Source organism: Diabrotica virgifera, chromosome 7, assembly GCF_917563875.1.
Source record: "Diabrotica virgifera virgifera chromosome 7, PGI_DIABVI_V3a".
Taxonomy (NCBI): domain Eukaryota; kingdom Metazoa; phylum Arthropoda; class Insecta; order Coleoptera; family Chrysomelidae; genus Diabrotica; species Diabrotica virgifera.
In genome coordinates, this window is record NC_065449.1 from 150,643,711 (window position 1) to 150,660,617 (window position 16,907).

Below are 16,907 nucleotides of genomic sequence, written 5' to 3' on the forward strand. Positions count from 1 at the left end.
TGATTAGAAAAATCTTTAAAAAATCTATTACAATTTAATTACTTTTTTGCGTTGTAAATATTAAGCGATAACAATTAAATAATAAATTTAAAAATTACCAGTAAAAGTTGAATTAGTAACCGCTAGGAGCGACACCAGCGAAGCTCAGAGCGTATACCTATCTAATGTACTTTACAGGATTGAAATTGGACTATTTAAGCAGCCGCAGGAATATTTTAAAATTATAAAGAATTGTTTGGCTTATACACAAATAGAATATCTCGGGAAATATTAAACTAAATTAAATTGTAAAAACGGTATTCGACTCTCAGCGGCAGGACGCTTCTTCTAAAAGAAAAAACGTTTAATTATGATGAGTAGTTCCTGAGATACAACCGGTCAAATTTGACCGGAATTTACGGCAAAGATATAAACAATAGGATCATAATTTTCAAACCATCACCTTTTTATTTTTGTCCTCTTTCTCCACACCAATTTTTATCTCCTTAAAATACTCATAACATATATTATTATAATAAAAACTATCGATAATACGTGTGAAAATTGCCAAAAATAGCAAAATTCCAATCAAAAATTAGGTTGGAGAGAATGTAACCCTCAAAGTTCAAAATCGGTATACGTTAAAAAAATGCATTTTCTCGGCTTCCCATGAAGCAATTTCCTTCATTCTTTTTTTGTTCCCAAGTAACTTGAGTAGAGCCATCGAACTAACGCATTATTAAATGTCAAACTTGCTTTTGTTTTGTTATAATAAATTAATTTATTTATTATAACACAAAATTTTAATTTGTTTAAATAAAAATTGTTTAAATAAATACAGCTTTCAAATGAGAATATTTATGTTTTTAACTTTAAAAGGTACGCTTGTAGTAAGTTTATGTAAACAAAAGCCTACAACTGGAAAAAATATGTAGTTTTCTGTTCTTATAAATAAATTAATCTATTATAACAAAACAAAAGCAAGTTTGACATTTAATAATGCATTAGTTCGATGGCTCTACTCGAGTTATTAGGGAACAAAAAAAAATGAAGGAAATTGCTTCATGGGAAGCCGAGAAAATGCATTTTTTAACGTATACCGATTTTGAACTTTGAGGGTTACATTTTCTGCAACCTAATTTTTGATTGGAATTTTGCTATTTTTGGCAATTTTCACACGTATTATCGATAGTTTTTATTATAATAATATATGTTATGAGTATTTTAAGGAGATGAAAATTGGTGTGGAGAAATAGGACAAAAATAAAAAGGTGATGGTTTGAAAATTATGATCTTATTGTTTATATCTTTGCCGTAAATTCCGGTCAACTTTTACCGGTCGTATCTCAGGAACCACTCGTCATAATTAAACGTTTTTTCTTTTAAAAGGAGCATCCTGCCCCTGTTTTTTGAATACCGTTTTCATAATTTAATTTAGTTTAATATTTCCCGAGATATTCTATTTGTTTATAAGCCACAAAATTGTTTATAATTTTAAAATATTCCTGAGGCCGCTTAAATAGTCCAATTTCAATTCTGTGAAGTACATTAGATAGGTATTGTGTCTTTTTATGAAAAAATCATAGTTATTCTTATGCATCATAACTATTGTCGTTATTATAGCGACCGTAAATTTTTAATTAACAATTCAATTTTTGCTAAACTGTTCATGTAATTTCCATCGGCTTCTGGAATTATAATCTATACGAAAAGGGCTTTTACATTACCAAGTTATTTAATTATTGATTAACAATTACTTATCTAAAATTTTAGGTAAAAATTAAAGATTTTGTTGGAAAAACCCGCTTTTTCCAGGGAAAGTATTCGTCGAAGTGAATCGGAAAAAACACGTCTCTATGCAGAATTTAATTGCGGTGAACTTTTATTTGGGTGTTTTTGGTGTAAAGTTAAAATCTGTGGAGTTATAGAGCAAAAATTGAAAAAAAAACACGATTTTCGGGCGCCATTTTGTTTATAAAAAAAGTAGCACACTATCTGCGGACTTTGCATACCTATATTATTAATACATACAATAATAAGATTCGATTCCAGCAATAAAATTGCTGGTAAATAACTTTTCCTTGTATTTTGCTAATTAGCCCAGAGTATAATATTTGCACGAATCTGCCGTACTATTATCTCTATTTATATTACCATAGGCTTGTCGAAAATCTACCAAGATATGGTAGATATCTACGTCGTGCTCTCAGACTTTAGCTAATTTGTTTTACGTTGAATTGCTGGTCAATAGTAGACGCCCTGGTCTAAATCCGGCCTGGTATTCTCCTAGGTATTCTCTTAAGATAATATGATCCTGATATATCAGAGTAAGGATATAGCTCTAAACTCTATAGCTTTTGTAGTTGTCCCCCTTCTGGTGGTTTGGGCATATTGATTTTTTCCAGTCTTCTGGAATTTGTTATGTGTTCCACACGTCTGTTATTAGTTTTTGGAATCTATCAGTGTGTGTCCTCCAATTTTGAGAATTTCAGCTGGTATATTGTCAATCATCATCATTATCATCACGTAGCGCTACAACCCTGGGTGGGTCCTGGCTGACAGTACAACTTTCTTCCAATTTCTTCGGTCTTCCATCAACCTAGGGTCAAATGGAATGTTCATTTTCCGGAGATCTGCTTGGATGTTATCTCTCCATAGCATTCTGGGACGTCCAAGTGGTCTTTTGCCTGTAGGATTCTCCTCCCATACCAGTTTTACAAGTCTTTCGTTATGAAGTCTGTGCACGTGGCCTGTCCATCTTAGTCGCTGTGATTTAATTTCTTGGACAATATAGGTGTCATTGTAAAGTGCTTTTAATTCGATGTTGGTTCTGATCCTATACTGGTTTGTGTTAATGTCGTGGTGAGGCCCGAAAATTTTTCTAAGTATTTTTCGTTCAAAACGTCGTCTGAGCTTTTCTTAGTTTGATTTGGTCATGGTCCACGTTTCGCATCCATATGTTAGTACTGATCTGACGATGGATTTATAAATTTTGATCTTGGAACTTCTTGTAAGATTTTTTGATTTTATAAGCTTATCCAGTGCGAATAGACAGCGATTTGCTGATTGGATTCTGTGTTTTATTTCTTCAGTAACATCGTTGTCACCTGTGATTACGGCCCCCAGATAGTTAAAACGTTGTACTCTTTCGAAATTGAAGGTGCTGACCGTCACATTTTGTCCTATCCTGTCTCTTCGTGTCGTTCTATTTATACACATATATTTCGTCTTCTCTTCATTAATCCTCAGCCCTACTTCGCTTGTTGCTCCTTCCACCTTGTTGAAAATGGCTTTTTTCTACGAGCGCGCAAAAATGTCTACTTTCGCGCACGCATTTTAGTTTAGAAAGTTTCACTTTTCCGCACGCGTGTTACTTTTCCGCACGCGGTTTTTACTTTTCCGCACGCGTGTTAATTTAGATATGTTAATATGGCCTTAAAGTAATTATAATACATGCAATAAACTAATATTAAGATATTATTTACTATTTATTTCAAATATATCTTATTGTGTTCCTGTTTTAATGAAATTAACGCGACAATTCGATGAAATAAAATTATTTTGACATAGTATTCGAAAGTCAAATCGGTAGACAATAACAGTCGTTTTGAATCATCGTCATGGAATCCAAGATCGTCGTCATGCTAACTAATTATATTGAAAGTTTGGTTTTGACAACCTTGTCAAAGAATTAATTTGTGTATGTATTTTCATATTAATTAAATTAATTGATTAAGATTTGGTAATTTTTTAAAGTCTCTTAGAAAAAATATTGTTCCTAACTCTTGCAGAAAGTTTCTTTTCCGCACTCGACTGCTTGCCGAACTCCCGCTTCGCGTCGTTCGGCAAACTGCAGTCGCGTGCGGAAAAGAATGACTTTCTGCACTTGTTAGGAACATAACTATTGTGGATAGGATGGAGTCTCCAACGAGATCAATGTCATCTGCGGTAAGCTAGTAATAACTTGGGGCCTTGAACCGATAGCAGTTCTGTCCTTATTTCGGCCGACCTCATGGCTTTCTCTAATACAAGGTTAAAAAGTAATGGAGATAACGCATCACCCTGTTTGAGCCCTTTGTTGATTTCAAAGCTGTCAGACAGTTTATTATTTACCTTTTGATATTCCACCCTCCATACATACTTTAGTCATCCGAATGAGTTTCTTTGGTATTGAGAACTCCGCCATGACATTCCATACTTGGCTTCTTTCTACGCTATCATATGCCTGTCGAAAGTCTATGAAGAGATTGTCAATCCCTGGGGCTTTATTGTCTCGGATTGCCCGATCACAAGTTAGGCCTTGCCAGTGGCGACGCGTGACTTTTTCTAAAGTGTTACCAAAACCAGATGCAAAAAATCTTATTTAAAAAAATTAAGATATGGCTAAATGTATATACATATAGCTTCAATAATATCATTTTGTATATCACTTAAAACTCTCGAAAAAACAGTTGATGTTTCTAGATGTTGGCAACATTTTTGATCTTTTTTGGCAATTAATGTTAACAATTCCCTGTAATTGCCTCGAATGTCAGAGCCGTCGCCCTCAAAATGACCACGAAACGCTAATTCTTGTTCGGCCAAAAAACATACGGTACATATCTATTATAAGTGAGCTAAGGATATACGAGTACCTATCTATTTTTTTAACAAACTCATTATGTTTAGCAATATTTGCTTTAAATGCTTGGTTAAGAGAACTTTTGATTTTTGTATTGCCAAACTGAATCAAATTGGGTATACATCTTACATGTAGGTAACGGAGAAATTTCATGTCTCTTTTTTAAAACTCTAAAACTATTTAAATCGTGAACCTGGTCCACCCATTTTTCTGTAAAAACCAGAAGACATGTCCAACAATACAGTCTATTTTTCTTGCAACCACATAACCAAGGATTTTCACTGTACCAACTAAATTTAAAATATCGAGCTAATTTTTTAAATTCCTTTTTTAAATTGTTTAAAATAGGTCTTTCATTTTCAAAAATCTCATTTTATTTTTCAATCAGAATTACTTTTCAAGTAGTTGATCGATTACGCAGCGACACTCATCCATGGTGAACTGCACGCACACTTGGTACTGTTAGCAAATTTAAATCTGGTAACAGCCCTACTGATATACACAGCGCGCTTACGCCCATCGCTCCTTCAAAATTTTCACACTAGCCGGTCCCGAGCCGCCCGAGCGACAGCGAGATAACCATTCATTGTCACCACAAATGAGACTGGTAACAGAATATAATAAAGTGCAACTGAGTCACATAAACTCGCCAATATTTTCGTGTGTCTGGCTATTTACTGAATTAGGTACTATTAACACATAATATAATAATATATTTCTATTGGTAAAAACAAAATAAAATAATACATGGAATTATTCATCGTCATAAAATACATATTTATTTGCAAGATTTTTAACTGTTACCAATGGTAACAGTGGTTACATGGACGCTTCGCCAGTGGGCCTTGCGCATATTGAACGCAAGATTTTATTAAATGTTTTCGGCGATTTTTTCAAACTCTATTTGAAACTTTTACCTCCAATACATTTTAAGGAAGCTGTATACTTTACGTTATCTTTGTGACAATCGCCAAGCCTTTTTAGGACATTCTTTAAAAGAAAAAGATTTCCTACCAATACCAGTTTCGTTTTCAATTAAGTAGTTGCTATTGAAACGAAAGTGAGAAGCAGAACCGCTCGATAGCCGCAATACAAACAGGAAACACAAGAAAATCCATTATCGATTACTTTATACGGCAAATTGGCAGTGTGAACAATTACATATTGTAAAAAAATGCAACGACTAGAGAAAGTAGTGTGCATTTTTATCCGATTTTCAACTTAAGCAGGAAGATTTAAAAATACTCGGAAACTCTTTCTTAATAATAATTAACGAATCGACATATCGGGAATTTGTTATTTTTATAATTTGAAATAATTTTCGTGAAATTAAAACTTTCAACGTGTCACTCGGGGTACAAATCGATAATTTTAGAGCTCTCGTCTAATTACTACTGATAATTTCCTGTCGTCAAGTATTACGTCAGATCCCATTCAGTGACATTAATGACAATTAATGTTTTACAACTTGTCAAAGAAAACACCATGAACGGGTTTAGCAAATATTCAGGCGAACATATTAAGAGCATACAGTAGCGCGTCATCAATATAACTTCGGGAGATAGTATCATACCTTTTTTTGTAAGGTCTGCTAAACTTTGGCAATAGTGGTAATCTTTGACATTATCTAAAATCAATATTTTGACAATTTTACACTCAAAAAAATTTAGTTCGTAATATTGATTAACAGTGATTATTGCATAGTATTTCGTTGTAACAACAATTTAATTTGTTGTTTCAACGAACTTTTAGATATTGCCGAATGTATTTGGTTATTGTCACAATGATTGAATAATAATTGTGAGAATAACTAGAGTACATTAATCAATAACACTCAATTTATTCAGCCAATAACTTAGTTTCGTATATTTAATAAATAATGTTAAATGTGGCAGCAACTCACTTTATTGATTTCGTACATGACAAGCAATTACCTTGGTTTATCGTGACAACGTACAGATTTCATTAAAACAATGTACAAATGTTGTTAATATAGAGTACTATATATGATTATTGTATAGATGTAAACTAATTGTTGTGACAACGAATGCATTAATCACTCTACTACTGCGTTTAATACCCACAGTCAATGCGTTCTTTGTGACAATAATCGTAGTTGTCGAGACAATAAATGTTTTGCTTGACCATTTGAAATGTAACGTCTTTTCCTTATCGTGATACCCCTAGCTTCTCTGTGTTACCGAAGTGCCGAATAATAATTTGATTTCGTTTCCAAGTGTAGTCCGTAGTAGAAGGAAGTTTTCGTGTGTCTATTATCGTGAAATTTCGGTCGAATTCTTTTTAAATGTATTCATTTTTTTCGAATCCTGAGAAAACTAATTATTATTTTTGAAAATTTAAACGCAGAATAAAATATTACAGTATTATCGAGGGTCTGAAGTCCCTGAGAACTTCTATAATGATTATTTTAATAAGTGACAGGGGTGAAAAAGAGAAAATTTAGTATGATTTTTTAATTTCAAATATACCATTCAAAAAAAACTTTTTGTTTATTCTAAGGGACTTTCTGCCCTCGGTAATAATGTAATCTTTTATTCTGCGTTTAAATTTTTCAAAAATACTTATTAGTTTTCTCAGGATTCCAAAAAAAATGAATGCGTTTAAAAAGAATTCGATCTAAATTTTGCACCTGCGCTCTCAAAAAGGATTAAAGTGTTATACATTTTTGAAATCACTATTTCAAACGCTTTTAAATGAGCTGTCACATGACGTACTTTCCCATTTAAAGAAATCAAAGTTACGCCTGTCACCTGAAGAGGGATCGTGTAAAGTTCGAAACATGGATGTTATAATATACTTTGATTATTTTTAAAATCGACCTGTCCGAGCATTTTGCTTATGTGCTAAAAATAAATAAGTTAATAAGGAGTGGGGGGAGTGTAACACTTATTCCAGTGCACTGTATAAGTGAAATCATATGAAAAATCACACAGTGTAAAGTCCATTAGGTTAAGGACAAAAAAGGGGGATTAAAAAAATAATTACTAATCAATTAATATCATACATTGGGCTAATGCATTCAGTAATTATTAATATAAAATACCTACGTTCATAGTAGGAATGAACGAAACTGATTGTAAGAATGAATAGAATTGCTTGTAAGAAAAACCGTATTTATTGTGGGAATGAATTGTAGAAATAAACGAAATACATTAGGAGAAATAACACTGTTATTGACACAACGAATAGTCTTCGTCGGTCAATTAACGACGTTGTTGTTTCAATAAATAGTGTTCGTTGACTCAGTGAACAGAGTTCGTAATACCAATAAAGTGATATTATGGTATACATAATAAATGTTCATCCATTCAATAAACGTAATACATTGGCTCAACTAACGAAAATAATGAATTGATCAACATCGCTTTGTTGTTCCAATAAAACCAAGAATTGGACAAATTTTAAGTATTGCGTTTGTTGTCTGAATTAACATTTTTATTGATATTACGTACCTTTTTCGTTGAGTGTACTCATAGGCGCGCTAATTGGAACTAATAGAAAACAATTTTATTATTAGTAGGTAAATAAATATTTACAAAAATAAACCAAAGTGGGTGAAAATTTTAAGTTAACATAGGTATTTGCACGAAATAATAATAAACCAATAATAAATAGTCATTTCGTTGTGAAGCGAAACAAGAGCCGCCTTATTTTATTTAGTTCATAGAGCGCCAAATGCAATCTAACTAGTTTCAACCATAGGCGTAACCATGATGATCCTAAGGGGGGGTTACAACTACCTGAAAGGGGGGGTTACAACTACTCGAAGGTCTCTGAGGGCTATGGTGTTAAGCGTATAGAGCTCAAAGTACATCCCAATGGGGGGGTTACAACCCCCAAAACCCCCCCTGGTTACGCCTATGGTTTCAACCCCTTTTTTAAAATATAACTTTAAATGAACTTTTCCCATTTTTTAAACTATTGATAATATTTTTAGAATAAGAAATCCTCCTAAAACTTTATATACTGGCATTAGAATTCGAAATATTTTTACTTAAAATATACTTACCTACATATAACTAAAACTCACAATTAACAATAATCTATTTTTTCAAATAGGCCAACAACTTAGTTCTATTACACAAAAATATAATAAATTAACTATAAATAAACACTACCTACTTTCCTACGAAACAACAATAACGAATTCTTAAAATGACACACTACTGCACTGAACAGATATCGATAAAGATAACAGAACAGATAAGAGAAAATCTGACGCAGGATTGTCAAAATGACAGTGACAATTTCTCTATGTTGTCTATAGTTATAATATGATTATATGAATAGACAGATTTCTTGTAAGAAATAAAAACTTTTAGTGGTCCAAAATGACACAAACTCTAGGCATGAGATAAAAAAGTTTATCTACTCTATCTCATATTATGTATAAGTTTTTAGTTTGTGAAAACTGTCATTATAGATAGCAGTGCAGGAAGGATTTAAAGTGTGCGTGAAGTAACAATGTATTTTAAATGGGATTTACTTTTTCGAACTGTTTTTTGACACACTTTCATAAAATATGATCAAATATCCTTAACTTTCGCGTTGTCATGGTGATGACATGTGAGCAATAAATTACAACAAAAGTTTTGACAGTTTTGTGGTTTGAAAGAAGTTAGAATTTTTAAATGGCAAAGTTCTAAAAATTGTAGAATAGAAATGAATTCCATTGACGAAGAGTTACAGTTTTTTTATTTGTTTATCGTAGATAAAATATTGCATGAAACTGTGCGTGAAGTACTTTTTGCGAAATTACGCGATGTATAGCCTTCGCTCCGCTGTCGCTCGTACTCTAAACATCGCGTGCTTTCGCAAAAAGCATACTTCACGAACTGTTTCATAAATAACTATTTTCTACAACCGTGTTAAAAATGCAATTTTTAGCACTCCACACGAGCGTTAAAAATGCTACTTTAAGGCACTAGTGCTTTAAAATTTTTATGGTACTGCAGTTCGTATTGACCGTATAGGCAATTTTGATGTAATGTCAAAAAAATATAAAAATAGAATGTCAGTCAAGTTCAAGTACAAGTTTTTGTAGATATTATCCTGTAATTACGTTTGTAGAAAAAATATTGTATGATATGCGTGTTAAAAAGTAGATTTTTAAGGCACTCATGTGAATTGCAGAACTCGCTTCGCTCATTCTGCAAACTTTCACATGCGTGCCTTAAACGTGTACTTTTAACACGTATGTCATAAATAGCTATTATTTGAAGAATGTGTATTTTTTTGTTCTTCTTAATGGCGGTACTCCTTTTTGCAATATTTTATTTAGGTATAGAGTAATTTAATATTTCTAATGTTTATTTCTAATATGTTAATCTAATATTTTTATGTTTCATAATAACATATTTCTAAAATTGGGCTCTGTACCGCCATTCTTTATTATATTACGAATATGTGTGTCAAATATCTCGACAAAATATTTAAAATTACAGCCGCAATCTTGGACCGCGTTTGTTGCTACCTGTTGATCGCTACTGTTGTCTCTTAATAAAATATTAGTTAAAATAATTTAAAAAGATAGTTTTATTCATGAAATAATCTTACTGAATTACCTCGAGCTCTTAAAAATTACCAATTTGTTTCGTCCTCGTGACACTTTGACATAATCACTCCCTTTCGGGTCGTGAAATTAAAACTGTCAACGTGTCACTCAGGGTACAAATCGATAATTTTAGAGCTCTCGTGTAATTACTATTTTAAATCATTTTAACTAATATTTTATTAATATATTCCCCTGCATATTTGCTAAACCTGTTGGTGTTTTCTTAGACAAGTTGTAAAACATTAATTGTTATTAATGCCACTGAATGATCTGACGTAATACTTAACGACAGGCAATTATCAGAAGTAATTACAGGAGAGCTCTAAAATTATCGATTTGTATCCCGAGTGACACATTGACAATTTTACTTGTCAATGTCAAAGTCAAAAATCATTAATTTTTAATAGTTCGAGTGTAATTCGATTATTTCATGAATAAAAATGTTTTTAAAATAATTTTAACTAATATTTTATTGACATCTTCTTCTGAATATTTGCTAAACCTGTTCCTGGTGTTTTCTTTGACAAGTTGTAAAACATTAATGTATTCTTGTAGCTTTCTATGGGTCAGAATCTCTATGAATGAAACAATCGAAAAAAATTCCCAATAATAATATCACAGGAGAGTGAGAATAAATTGATAATAATGCTAAAATTTTTCGAAAACTTGTTGCCTGGCAATAGACACGAGAGCCCGCACGGCTCAGGTGACTATTGCCGAATGGAAACAAGTTTGAGAACAAAAATTGGAGCATTATTTTCTTATTTATTCTTACTATCGTGTGGTATTCGACAGATTATTTTTTAATACTTACATACAAAATTCAATTCTTTGTATAAAACATTCCGTGACATTGATCCCAATTAATGTGACACACATTTTTCAACTTGTTACAGTGAACAGCAACTAGCAAATATTTAGACGAATATATCAATAAAATATTAGTTAAAATTATTTATAATACCGTTTTATTCATAAAATTATCTTACCGAAGTAAACTCGAGCGCTTAAAATTGCTGATTTGTGTTGTCCTTGTGACAATTTGACATTAGATGTAGAAGTAAAAATTTATTATGGTTATTTTCCTTAAATGTGACAGTTGTCTAAACTAGGAAACTGGTTGCAATTAAACAAAAAAATCCACCTAAAAATTATTCCCACTATAATAATCTAGGTGGGTCACACCGCACGTTTAAGGTTCGTACGAGAACATGTCAATTGGGTAATTAACGACTGGGCTAATATTCTTTTTACTGACGAGTCAAGATTTGCACTTTGTTGATTCGACAGACGTATTCCAGTCAACATACCCGCCGGTGAGCAATTTGGTCACTGTAACATAAAAGCAGCCAGAAATTTTGGTGGTGACACGATAATGATATGGGGAGTCATCTGCTTGGCAGGTTACACAGAGGTAACAGTGTTTCGTAGGGGGCCCCTGATAGCTGATCAGTATATAAGAGAGGTTTTTGAAGAAAATTTTTTGTTCCAATTATCGGAGATAATTTCGTCCTTATGCCAGACAATGCTCGCTCGCACGTTGCTGGAATAACAAAGCAATATCTTCAAGAGGTTGGTATTCAAATTCTTGATTAGCCAGCAGTCACCTCAGACCTAAATCCAATTGAGCATGTTTGGGACTACCTAGAAAGACGCATAATTAAAAAATTTTTCCAAAAAGAATAATTAAAATTTTTTTTTGAGGTTATGTACAGTTACCCTACGGATCTATCAAAAATAGACACGTCTTGTAAAAGCCTCAGCTATGCCTATGAATTTTTTGAAATTTTAAAATTGATTGCATCCCACCTAAAAACAATAAAAACGAAAAATTAAGTTTTTGATGGTGGGTGACGGGGGTGGTGGGTTAAAATCTCGCTGAGTCTTATTTTTTAATCACATAGAACTTAAAAAAATTGAAAAATAATGAATTCTGGGAGTGAGGGAGAGTACCTTTTAATTTATTTATCCCGTCCATAAGTGGAAAGTTTGATGGGCCACTGTCGCATGTGCCACTAAAAAGTGACGACACAGTGTTCATACGTTTTGTTTTAGCTTCTACTATTTAAGTTATTTAAGTGCCTAAAATGACTAGCAAATTTCACATATTTGTACCGGCTGCTAGTCTACAATAATTACATACAGGTTGGGCCAAAGAAAGCAGTCCATCTTGATATTTGGCAATATTTATTATATTTTAAGGAAATGACGAAACAGGTCGATTTTTGATCTAAGGGGGACACATTCTTATGGTACATACATCTGTCATTTGTCAATCCCCTCCCTTCCACTTTCCCGTCCCTTATTTTTAAATAGGGAATAGGGGTCGTGTGCTAGCTAATTTGAAAGGTTATTCAATTCTCTATTCAGTAATATTAACATTGACATTATTATTTATGCAGGGTGTCCAAGAAAAATTATTTTGAATTAAATTAATTGACACAAAAAGAAGAATGTATGTAATTTATTAAACTCCAAATACATTCTACTGCTGACAGAAAACAGAAAAAAATGTTTGTTTGATAAATAAACATTGTTTGTTGCTTAAATTCAATCTTCAACCTACCAAGAGGAAGATGGGTGGCAGCTTGGACATTGAAATTAAGCGAAAAGCAATGTTTACTTATCAAAAAACGTTTTTTTCTGTTTTATGACAGCAGTAGAATGTATTTTGAATTAAATAAATTACCTACATACATTCTCCTTTTTGTGTCAATTAATTTAATTAAAATATTTTTTTCTTGAACACCCTCTATAAATAATTATGAAAATGTTTATATTACTGAATAGAGAATTGAATAACTTTTCAAATGAGGTAGCACACGACCCCTATTCCCTATTAAAAATAAGGGGTGGGGGACGTGGAAGGGAGGGGTTGACAAATGACAGATGTATGTACCGTAAAAATATGTCCCCCTTAGATGAAAAATCGACCTGTTTCGTCATTTGCTTAAAATCTAATAAATACCGCCAAATATCGAGGTGGACTGTTTTCTTTGGCCCACTCTGTATTTTAAACAAACTATTGTAGAGAAAGTAGTGTGCATTTCTATCCGACTTTTAACTTGCAGGAAGATCTAAAAATACTCGGAAACTCTTTCTTAATTAAAGAATCGACATATCGGGAATTTGTTGTTTTTATAATAATTTGAAATAATTTTCGATTCTAATGGATTAACAGGTGTTTGCGGTTTAATGGAAATTTCTTTCAATAGTAATCAATTTCACTTAGTTTGTCATGGTTATGCATGTAAATTATTAATTTATCCACTTTCTATTTATGAATTTTATTATTTTATACTATTTTTGTTTGTAATCCACAATAAAAACAATGTATACGTTTGTTTAATTGAAATCCATCTCTTGTCAGGTTATCCTTGGAAAAAATAAATTGTAATCACTAAACTGACGTTCTGAAATGTTATGTTTGTAAATGTTAAACTGATAAGTTTGTATCATTTGTATTTGACTGAGATTTTAAGTATTGTGACAATGGCGTTCATTGTACAGAGAAATAAGAATTTTCTCAGGACACTGAAATATCCAGGTACTTTTTTACTTATTGTGGACCTATAGGAAGAACACATAGGACCTATAGGAAGAACATTAAAAAGCTAAATGGTCGACATAAAATTACAAAATTTGATTTTTTAGAACATTGAAAAAGTTTCAAAATGCCGATTTTTTAATGTTAAAACGTCAATTTTTTGCTTCGCAAATTGCAAAATAAATGAAAATCGATATTTGTTAAAAATTTTTACTAAATTTAACTTATAACTTTAGGGTCTCACCCAAAGTTGAGCATTGGAGTACTTAACAAACCCACAAGATTTGATACCGATCCATTAATATTTTAAAAGTTAAAATAATAATAATATAATAGTTATTTATGAAACATTTCGTGAAGTATGCTTTTTGCGAACGCACGTGATGTTTAGAGCACGAGCGACAACGGGGCGAGTGCTATACATCGCGTAAGTTCGCAAAAAGTACTTCACGCACAGTTTCATACAATATTTTATCTACGATAAACAAATAAAAAACTTTAACTCTTCGTCACTGGAATTCATTTTTATTCTACAATTTTTAGCGGGCATTCAAAATGGCGACGAGACATATGTGGCTAATAGCACGATAACTTTTGAACGAAAAGTCCGACTTCAACCAAATTTGGGATATTATGGGTTCTTTTTTTTGGTGTATAAGATATTTTGAAGAATCGGTTTACCAGAAGTTGCGTTTTTCCTGATTTTTTCTGTAAAAATATGTTGTTTTTTTTTCAATTCTTTCACCCTGTATATACTAATTTTTCAAAAGGTAATACCGGCATTAAAAAGAGCATAACAATATTTTTTAGTAAATATTTTGAACTTTTTAGTTATGTTAATTACCATTTAATAAATTCATACTTATCTTCACATGTACCTATGTGCGGCAGAAGCATATAATTTGGAACACATATACTACACATACAAAGCTTCAAGTTTAGATATAAGGCCATCTCAGATTTTGCCTTTTACAAAAATGGCGGGCATTCAAAATGGCGACTATACGTATGTGACTAATAGCACGATAACTTTTGAACGAAAAGTCCGATTTCAACCAAATTGGGTACATAGGTTATTTTTTAACCTAAAAGATCGAGGCCTTAAACCTGAAGAATCGGTTTACCTGAAGTTGTGTTTTTCCATATTTTTTATGTAAAAATATGTTGTTTATTTTTTCAATTCTTTCACCCTGTATATATTAATTTTTCAAAAAGGTAATACCGGCGTTGAAAAGAGCTTATAAATTTTTTTTAGAGAATATTTTGAACTCTTTAGTTATGTTATTTACCAATTAATAAATGCATATCGTATCTGCACATGTATTATTGTGCATTTAATGGTAGAAGCATATAATTTGGACCACAGACACTACACATACAAAGAATCAAATTTAGATATGACGCCATCTCAGATCTTGTCTTGCAAAAATGGCGGACATTAAAACTGAATCTGCCGCACATAGGTACATGTGAAGATACGTTATGCATTTATTAAATGGTAATTAACATAACTGAAAAGTTCAAAATATTTCCTAAAAAATATTTTTATTCTCTTTTCAATGGCGGTATTATCTTTTTGAAAAATTAATATATACAGGGTGAAAAGATTGAAAAAAAAACAACATACTTTTACATAAAAAAAAAAACAGTAAAAACACAACTTTTGGTAAACCGATTCTTTCGGTCTAAGACCTCGATCTTATTCATCAAAAGAGGAACCTTGATGCCAAATTTGGTTGAAATCGGACTTTTTGTTCAAAAGTTATCGTGCTATTAGTCACATATGTATAGTCGCCATTTTGAATGCCCGCCATTTTTGTAAAAGGCAAACTCTGAGATGGCTTGATATCTAAATTTGAACCTTTGTATGTGTAGTATATGTGCTCCAAATTATATGCTTCTACCATTAAATACACAATAATTCTTATAATATTCGCACGAGTCTGCCGCACATATGTACATGTGAAGATACGTTATGCATTTATTAAATGGTAATTAACATAACTAAAAATTTCAAAATATTTCCTAAAAAATATTTTTACGCTCTTTTCAATGGCGTTATTAGCTTTTTGAAAAATTAATATACAGTGCGTCCATAAAGTAACGCATAAATTCGTTATTTCGTAAACCGGTTACTTTAAGGAAAATTCCCTAAACAGGTCGATTTTTATTTTTAATTTACGGTTTTTTGGCATATATATCATACTAGTGGCGTCATCCATCTGGGCGTGATGACGTAATCGATGATTTTTGTAATTGAGAATAGGGGTCACATGATAGCTCATTTGAAAGGGTATTCAATTCTCTATCCAATAATATAAACATTAACATAATTATTTATACAGTGTGTTCAAAAAACATTTTTTTAATTAAAATAAGTGAGACAAAAAAAAAGAATATAATGTAATTATTTAATTCAAAATACATTTTACTACTGTCAGTAAACAGAAAAAATTTTATTTGACAAATAAACATTGATTTTCGCTTAAACGAAATGTTCAAACTGTCAAGCGACAGGTGGGTGGCAGCTTTAACATTGAATTTAAGCAAAAAAAACAATATTTATTTCTCAAATAAACATTTTTTCCTGTTTTCTCACAACAGTAAAACGCATTTTGAATTACATACATTACGTACATTCTTCTTTTTGTCTCAATTATTTTAATTTAAAAAATGTTTTTTTGAACACCTTGTATAAATAATTAGGTTAATGTTTATATTAGTGAATAGAGAATTGAATACACTTTCAAATGAGCTATCACATGACCCCTATTCTCATTTTAAAAAATCATCGATTACGTCATCGCGCCCAGATGGATGACGTCACTAGTATGATATATATGCCAAAAAATCTGAATCTAAAAATAAAAATCGACCCGTTTTAGGATTTTTCATTAATGTTGCTGGTTTACGAAATAATGAATTTATGCGTTACTTTATGGACGCACTGTATACAGGTTGAAAGAATTGAAAAAAAAAACAACATATTTTACATAAAAACCAGGAAAAACACAACTTTTCGTCACCGATTCTTCCGGTTCAAGACGTCGATCTTATACATCAAAAATATACCAAATATATTATACCAAATTTGGTTAAAATCGTACTTTTCGTTCAGAAGTTATCGTGCTATTAGTCACATATGTATAGTCGCCATTTTGACTGCCCGCCATTTTTGTAAAAGG

The 16,907-nt window shown here is 31.8% G+C and overlaps 1 protein-coding gene across 1 annotated transcript in view; it reads left to right on the forward strand.

The window, feature by feature from the left end:
• Positions 1-16,907, forward strand: part of LOC114335824 (EF-hand domain-containing protein D2 homolog) — a 276,872-nt gene that overhangs the window by 24,434 nt on the left and 235,531 nt on the right. The window lies entirely within an intron of this gene.